The following is a 9,816-nucleotide window of genomic DNA, read 5'->3' on the forward strand; positions in this document are numbered from 1 at the left end:
AGAGGAGAGAGAGGGAGAGGGAGAGAGAGAGAGACATAATAATAATAATAATATGTACATTGATTTACCAAAGAATTATTATTTGTCTGTCAGGGTGAAACAAGCCCAAAGGCTTTCAAGCAAGCACAGCCATTGAGATAGACACCTCCTTACCTCAAGCCCTATTGTCTTCTTGATGTGATAAGGCTTTCAAGCACAGCCATTAGACACCTCCTTACCTCAGCTCTAAATCCTTACAGTGTGTCTATTATCAATTGGTTCAGCCTGGCGATCCTCAATCTGTGTTGTCTGACAATTATTCTTGCACTCACTTTATTCTCCCCTTTTCAGGTAAAGTGCAAAGTTGCCATGTTATAATAAGTTTCTATGAATGCTTTAGCTTCAAGACTGTATTGGTGTGGGACTGTGTTGGTGTTTTTGTTGCACTCGTTACAAAGCTAATGGAGGCTAATGGAAGCTAAAGGGAGCCACCCAGAGGACGTTTACAGAACATCATAAAGTGACGTTCAGTCTACACATTAGCAGCAGCTCAGTCAGTGTTGTCGTATATGAGATGCAAATATTATAATTGGGATTGCATTTATATTGCATATTTCATCTTACTTACATTTTGTTTACAAGGTGAATATGTATGCTACACAGCATATGACCGTGTCCTTGTTTAAGGAAGGATAGGCTATCATAAATGTTTAGCTTCAGCCTATTTCCTTTTCATCACCTCAAACACTGATGGAAAGTAACTAGTAACTACAGTTACTATAGGCTTTTTTTGTTGGTTATATCATTTTAGTTGTTGTAGTCTGGATACCTTGTAACAGTAAACTCATGTACTGTACTGGTACCTTTTCCTGTGCAAACTTCAATCAATCTAAAGGATCTGGTATTTCTATTATTGGCATATCTTTTTAATGTTAATAATGAGAGCTATACATTTAAGGAAGGATAGGCTATCATAAATGTTTAGCTTCAGCCTATTTCCTTTTCATCACCTCAAACACTGATGGATGTAAGACTTGTATACATGCTTAATGTCCCTTTAAAGTTAAAACTGTATATAGAATGCAGATATATGCAGAGAAACACAGAGACACTGGCCATCAACAACATCAATCACATTCCTAAGGCTAGCACCCATCATCAGCACCATCATTCATCCCCATAGCTTGATGGATGGAAGACTTGTATACATGCTTAATGTCCCTTTAAAGTTAAAACTGTATATAGAATGCAGCTATATGCAGAGAAACACAGAGACACAGGCCATCAACAACATCAATCACATTCCTAAGGCTATCAGCCATCATCATCAGCACCATCATCCATCCATCCCCATAGCAGAGTAAGACCTCTCCTAGGGGTTTTGTGAATAATCACATGAAGTATAAAAGTCTGATATATAAGAAAAGTTATAGTTATAATGGTAATGCCTTTATTGATTGTATGCTGTGCTTTGAATACACTATATTATTTGTACACAGCAAAAAGTGGGGTGTTGTTAAATGTTTTACTCTTTATACCAGAGTTAAACACTAAAGGGATTAGACAAATAACACTTTAAAACAGTTTAAAACATTTATTTTGGCAATAATATCCCAGTCCAGTCAGTTTTTCTGTCATTCATTCCAACATTATGAATGAAGGTATAACATTCAATCATTGAAATTGTTTTGATAGTATGACTGAAATAGTGCACAAAGACTCAGCCTTTTTGTAATATACATTTTATTTCACATTTTTTTGTATATACTACTATTTTTGACCTTTTTTTCAATCATTGAAATTGTTTCACACTGCCCTGTTTTGTCAAATAAAATAACAGTTACTTTAATTCATTTCACCTCTTGTGTTGTGTTTAATGATGGCAACTAGTGTAGATCTGCTACTTTCAAATGATTTTAGAGGAGAGGAGGACAAAACAGACACAATAAGGCATACATTATTATTTCATTTAGAAAAGAAGGTTTACAAAAACACTTCTTAAAAAAAAGTATGCAACTGGGGGAGCATGCTTACAATATTTACTCTTAAATATACTATAAATATACTCAGGACCTCCCTCACCGTCACCTTGTACCTTCTTTAAAAAAAGTATGCAACTGGGGGGGCATGCTTACAATATTTACTCTTAAATATACTATAAATATACTCAGGACCTCCCTCACCGTCACCTATACTCAGGACCTCCCTCACCGTCACCTTGTACCTTGTACTCTACTACCCTCTAGGGGTTACACAGAGCTACTACTTCAGACAACCAGACCCGGTCGATTTGGGTCGAGCTGTCTCAAAATCGCGGCTGGTCGAGCTGTCTTGGGTTGACATGTCTGGTGACCAGTGGATGCCAGTGGTGGGCTGTCAGGGCCAGCAAGGCCTTCTCTGCTGGCCTAAACATAATCAGAATATAAATTTTATTTTTATATATTTTTTCCACAAATATGTATTAAATTATTCCCCAGAGTTATACTCTTCGTTCATTTCATAGCTTTCCTCTTGGTTACACTGCTTCCAGCCTCAGGTTGAGATTTTGAGGGCTGGACTTTATGTTAGAGTTTTTATCCAATCATATTCATCCATCATGTGTTGCCAGGGGTCTAAAATCTGCCCTCAGGCCTTCAGAATCAACAGTGCGGGCACTTGTAGTTTAAAGTGAATGGAAATGATATTCTGGCGTTAACCAATCAGCTTACGAGTTGGCTATCGTCCGCCTGCTGGCTGGCTCCAGTGTTAAACAGGAGCCAGCTAGCAGGCGTAGAACGTTCACGTCTTTTCATTGGCTTACGCGATATTGAGAGGCGGGTCCTACATGGGCAGGTTTATGCAGACGGCAGACAGGAGAGCTGGGAAAACAAGGAAACTGAATATAATTTGAATTTGAAAAACGAGCTAATTCGCGTACTTCTAAGCTTCTTTTTTTTTCAAACCACAATGGCGGAAGGAGGAGAAGATATCGACTTGGTCGCAGATATAATTACAACGCCGTTCTCAAGACGAACCTTTCAAGAAAAGTTAGACATTGTAAGGAGAGGTCGCTCGACCCCGACGATAGCAAGCCTGTCACAGCCGGGAAAGGGGTTTGTCCGCCACTTCCAAATCGCAAACTACGAGCGGTACCAATGGCTCACAGGCTCCGAGAGGCACTGTAAACTGTACTGCTGGGAATGCCTATTATTTGCAAGTGATCGATTTGGTGTTTGGAGCCACACTGGCTTTGCAAACTTGAGTTGTCTAACCAAGGCAGCAACGAGACACCAAAGCACGGCTGGGCACTTACAAGCAATGGTGCTTTTGAAAACTTTTGGGGACACCCGAGTGGATCTACAGCTCAACGAACAAGCGTGCAGGGCAACGGAGCTGCACAATGAAAAGGTGAAGAAAAATAGAGAAATATTAAAAAGCCTGATTGGTACTGTCATGTTTTTGGGTAAACAGGAGCTTTCATTTAGGGGACACGATGAAAGTGCTGAGTCCACAAACAAAGGAAACTACGTGGAGCTTCTTTCTTTTCTTTCTGAAAGAGACACAGATTTGCAATATCACCTGTCCACTAACAAAGTGTTCACTGGGACGTCAGGCAAAATACAAAACGACCTGATTTATGCTATTGCTGAAGTGATGGGAGAAGAGATCAAAATGGAGATTAAAAAAGCACCCTTTGTTGCTGTTATGGTGGACGAGACAACAGACGTGGGAAATGCAGCACAGCTCTCACTCGTCCTGCGTTATGTGACGGACACAGGTGTCAAGGAGCGATTTCTCCGATTTGAAGACGTGACAAGCGGCAAGCGAGCTGGTGACATAGCTGCTCTTATTTTCCGTTTCTTGGAGGAAAATGAATGTAGTCTGGATAAAGTTGTGGCACAGTGTTATGATGGTGCAGCGGTCATGGCATCTGGACTAAATGGGGTGCAGGCTAAAGTTAAGGAGAGGGCACCTATGGCCTTATTCATTCACTGCTATGCACATCGACTAAATTTAGTACTGACTCAAGGAGCCTCAAAGCTTAGAGAATGCAAGGTGTTCTTTGCCAACCTCAATGGCCTTGCAGCATTTTTCTCAAGATCCCCTAAGCGCACGCAACTGCTGGATGACATCTGCAAGCGTCGTCTTCCTAATGTTGCACCAACAAGGTGGCAATATACATCGAGATTGGTAAATGCAGTCTATGAGAAGAGAGATGCCCTAAAGGAGCTGTTTAACCACATACTGGAAGATCATGAAGAATATGATGGGGATACTGTGCTTAAGGCTGAAGAATTTAATGCACGTTTGGATAATTTTGGGTTTTGTTTTTTGCTTGAAACATTTAGTGGGATTTTTAATTATTCGGATGTGCTTTTTGGAATTCTACAGAAACAAACATTGGATGTACAATTCTGCCTCAAAAGGGTAAACGAGTTTTGTGACACAATTGAGCGAGAGAGGTGCCGGTTCAGTCAAATCTACGATGACACAGAGCGCATCTCAAGTTCACCACGCAGAGCACAAGGAGACCCTCGCACACACTACCAACAACTCCACAGCAATATTCTGGACATCCTTCTTTGCCAGATACGAAACAGGTTTAAGGACCACGAAAAACTAATGTTTCTCTCCCTCCTGGACGCCCGGCACTTTCAGACCTACCGGAAAAAAATCCCGCAAACAGCCTTCTCCAGCTTAACAGAGAGTCACGGAACACTTTTCGATTTATCCAAGCTAAAAACAGAACTGACTGTAATGTATGCTATGACTGATTTTGAAGGTAAAAGTCCCACTGATCTCCTTGATTTCCTAAAGCAGAAAAATCTGAATGAGGACATGGGGCAACTTTACACATTGGCATGTGTGGCAGTGACTATCCCTGTGTCCACGGCTTCTGTCGAGCGGTCATTCTCGGCCTTGAAGCGAATCAAAACGTATTCCAGAAATGCTACTGGACAGACTCAGCATTAGCCTCCATCTCAATAGAAAAGGACTTATTGGTGGAACTGAAACGCACAGATAGACTGTACAACAGAGTCATTGAAGTCTTCTTGAGGAAAGAAAGGAGGATGGATTTTGTGTTCAAATAATCAGTCTTTGGTGAGTAGGCATACAGTGCATTCTATTTTTTATTAAATGTGTATGTATATTTCAAATTTTATTTCGTTAATATTAAATAGCCTGTGTATTAACAAAAAGCCTATGTTGCAAATTATTTGTTTTCTTTATTTTATTTTCAGTGAATAGTTACGTGTCTTTATCATCACGTTTGACGTTTCTTGAATGAAACTGTTTTGGGTGCAACATGCGCTGTTTAGGGAAAAAACTTGTTAAAGCTCACATACTTTGTTTTGGTGGACGTGTGTCTTGTCTCATTATGATTGTCAGTAATGTTGCTATTGATGAAGAATGTTTTTGTGCTGTGGTGCGATGCGTATTGTATGTTTTTGTCTCATTATGTTTTCATGATGCTGAAAGTAGCCTACATATTTTGTATGTTTGTCTTAAAGTAAATAAAGTACCAATCATAAAAAAAGCCTTTTGACAGTATCCAATCCAAGTGATTTTAAAGCTGGTATACAGTAGTTTAACACTCTTAATAATGCGATTATTTATTTTAAATGCTTTGAGGCCCTGGCTGTGCGCTGAGCTGTGTGTGTGTGTGTGTGTGTGTGTGTGTGTGTGTGTGTGTGTGTGTGTGTGCGTGCGCAGTGTGTGTGTGTGTGTGTGTGTGTGTGTGTGTGTGTGTGTGTGTGTGTGTGTGTGTGTGTGTGTGTGTGTGTGTGTGTGTGTGTGGTCCACTCCCAGCAGCTTGTCTGGGGGATATGTGACTAAGCCTGTTGAATCCTGTAATATATAATGTAATTTCTGAAAAACCTCTGACATCTACACTTAATGGAGTAAATGTTTTGTACCGAATTAACCGAATTAACCGAATTCCCGCGAAAGACCCGAAAAAAATTGCGCGCGCGCACGGACGAGACACGCGCGCGCATCTCGTCTATTGAAGGCCTGGGTATAAAATGCACCGCCCGCCACTGGTGGATGCACTTGTAACTTCTGTGGACCAAGTAGCTTGCATACAAGAAGGCACTACTCACTGGTGGAATCTACCAACAGCCGATGCTACCTTACGGCCAGGTGGGACTTCCAGGCCCATGAGAACAACTACAGAGAGCGCTTTAACACCAAGCAGCAGTGCAAGACTAAGAACTTTGTTTCGTCTGGTGATCCAGCCTAGGACATAGGCCTACCTGGTTGTTGGTGGGTTTCGACAACTTGGGATGCCCAAAGACGAGGCAGAAAGGCTGGCAAAGTATTTTGCTGTCTCTGCTGCCATATTATGGCAGTGCCGCCGCTACTTTGCCCATGGAGTGCTGTGTGACATGCGTTTTGTATCATGAGGACATACTGTATCCATGAGTTTGTGAATTTAACATCCACTGCACCTTATATAATATTTGTGTCCCTGTATGCTTTCCCTGTGTGTGGACATAAATAAATTGTTAAACTGTATGTGTGTGTGTGTGTGTGTGTGTGTGTGTGTGTGTGTGTGTGTGTGTGTGTGTGTGTGTGTGTGTGTGATATGCATGTAACATAAGCAATGGTACGGGAGGGTTTGGATGAACTCCAGATGTTTGTAATGAGTCTGAGTCAGCCATTAATTGTACCTGTCACAATGTTCTACCCTGGCTGGAATGTACTTCATGTACTTCATGGCCTGTATTGCTCCAAACAGTGTGTGTGTGTGTGTGTGTGTGTGTGTGTGTGTGTGTGTGTGTGTGTGTGTGTGTGTGTGTGTGTGTGTGTGTAGGCCTACTAATGCCCTTTAGGAACGTTTACTTTCATTTTCATTGTGACCACTGTGTTTCTGACAGTTTGGCATAGATAGACCTTCATTGATCCCACGGGGGCAAGTCCAAAGACATGGTGTTCTGTCTGGGTTTTGTACACTCTATTACAGGGGTCCTCAACAACAAATCTTGAAGGTCCACAAATCCGTTTTTGAATAAGGCTAGGGTCCGCACATGCACGCGCGCGAAGCGCGCGCGCGATTTTTTCGCGCATTTGGGCGGATTCGGGTACTTTTCCCCCCGTTTTTTCTTACTTTATTTCGGTTTTAGGGTTAGGGGTAGGTTAGGGTTATAGTTATTAAAAAAAATAATAATAATAATAAAATAATTATAATTTTCCCAGGGTCCACAGAGAGGTGCCCCGCGGTCCGGAAACGGACCGCGGTCCGCCTGTTGAGGACCCCTGCTCTATTATCTCTGTTTAAGGTCAGCTGTCCTCCTTAAATATATATTCATCAGCAGTTTTGTTTACATATCATTTCACAATATTCACGTACATTTCCCATCAGTGCAGTTTTGTTCTGAGTCCCTTACATTTTACTAACTCTCCTTAATGACGCAGCTGGGGCTCAGGAGGTAGCAGGTGTATTTATTGATGTTAGGAGTCTAAGAAAATATCCAGACACTTGAGTAGCATTATACTCATTATTCAAAAAATAACTATCGATTTTAAATGAATTATACATATTTTACTGATAGTAGGTAAATGTATTGCTCAGAATGCACAAAAGTTAGTGCTAGAAAAATTCTACTGTGGCTTCTTCTTGTCAGCAAAATCGATGGGCACACACACGGTTCATTGACCACACATGCGTGTGCACACACACACACACACACACACACACACACACACACACACACACACACACACACACACACACACACACACACACGTTGGTGCACAAAGTCTACATGCAGCCCAGTCTTTTGTCTGCTGCTTGCTATGTATTTAAAGGAGTAGTTCACCCCCCAAAAAATACTTATTTTCTTTCAATTACCTCGCCTTGAATTCATGAAGATTCTTTTGTTTGTTGCCACATTGTTAAGACAATAATTTGATGACCGGCAGAAAGATGCTTATGTCATCAAATTATTGGTTTAGGAATGTGACAAAAACAAAAAAAATCTTCATGAATTCAAGGCTTCACGATGTGTGTAATTCATAAACAATTAGTCATTCGTTGGGTGAACTACTCCTTTAAATCAAAAACCTTTGCACCTGCCAGCGTAACAGCGTTTGTTAAGCCAATTCTCTCTCTTTGCCGGTGAGTGAGTGAGTGAGTGAGTGAGTGAGTGAGTGAGTGAGTGAGTGTGTGAGTGAGTGAGTGAGTGAGTGAGTGTGCGTGCGTGCGAGTACGTGCGTGCTTGCGTGTGTGTGAGAGAGTCTAGGTACAGAATTCTCCTATAAAGAGCACAATTAGGCAATTGGAAACATTTCATGTCAGAACCCCTATATTCATTTTATTTTTTAAATGGTAATAATAATATAAAAACACAAAACTATATAATTTAAACAAAGACCCCAATTTATATTTGTCAGTATGGCTGCAATTTGTTTTTTGCTCATTAGTAAAGTTTCCTTTCAGTTTAATTCTGACCAGCTGTGTTTTTATCATTTACGGTCTGCTGTCCAGGCTCTGAGGCAAAGTCTCCCAGACTAAGAGAAGCCTAATTTGACCTTCCTTGGATTGGACAATCATTTCAACTTCACCTCAAGTTAGATATGAATATGGATATTAATATACATAGTGGGATGTAAAATATCAATGAGACTATTTATTTTAATGAGTGACCGAAGTCATTGTGATTCAGCTGAAACTTCACATGATGTAGCATGTATCAGGAACCCGACTAATATACAGTAGGACCAATAAGCGGAGCAGCGGAACCAGGAGATTTGCAGAAAGTCACTTTACTGTGTCAAGCAGGGAATACAACGTTGAACATAAGTACACCTCAGCAGAGGGAAATAAACAAAGGACCAGGCAGTGTTAAACACAGGGAGAAAAACACTGGGCCAACAGTGAACGCCCAGTCAAATAGGCAAAAGTCAATTGTCACTCAGTGGCACAGCGTGCAGCTGGGCGCACAGGTGGAAACAGTCTCTCCATCACGGCAAGAGGGGGGGATGGAGCGAGCCAGGTTGGAAAGACGGAGGGCGGGGCTGAAGACAGGGTCAGAGTGTGACTAACAGAGACCAAGAGAGAACTAGAGACAGAATTACGCACGCACGCACGCACGCACGCACGCACGCACGCACGCACGCACGCACGCACACACACACACACACACACACACACACACACACACACACACACAGGAGAGCCAGCTGATGTCTCTGATACTAAACATGTCAGCCATTGGCTGAATATCAGTCAGTCAAAATGTGTAGGGTTCGGCTCTGTCCAGTGGTCTGTGTGGGTCATTCAACCATTGTATGCATGGACAATACATGCATTTAGTAAATTATATGCTACTTCCAATGCACACTTCATATTAGCTAAATGTATGCTGTATTTGTAGGGAAACACTGGAATAAACAATACATTGATTGACAGTAGTAGGCCTACAGTGTAATGCAATATATTATAATGTTCTATTCACCTGTTTCTTGGCTGTGTGTTTTCCACTTCCTGTCAGATTTCATTGGATATCATTAGTCATCTGACCGGTTTCATTGGATTTCATTGGATGAAAAGACAGGAAGTGGAACACAGTGAAAAGCCGAGGAAACAGGTGGATAAAAGCATAGGGGATATCCATCATGGTATTATTATTTGATAAGCCCAAGTGTACTTATTAGTGGCTGATAATCATCAATCAATAACAGTAATTATTGTATGTATTTGTTTTTAATAAACTCACAATGAAACATGCATGGTGCCAAGAACACAATGACATGTTAAACATGCTGCTCTTATTCATGAATGATTGAAGCATATGTATGTGTTATTGCAGTATGAATTATGGTAACAGGATGTCTGTGACTGACCGGCCTTCT

The sequence above is a fragment of the Gymnoscopelus microlampas genome, assembly GCF_963454915.1.
Source record: "Gymnoscopelus microlampas genome assembly, chromosome: 2".
NCBI lineage: Eukaryota > Metazoa > Chordata > Actinopteri > Myctophiformes > Myctophidae > Gymnoscopelus > Gymnoscopelus microlampas.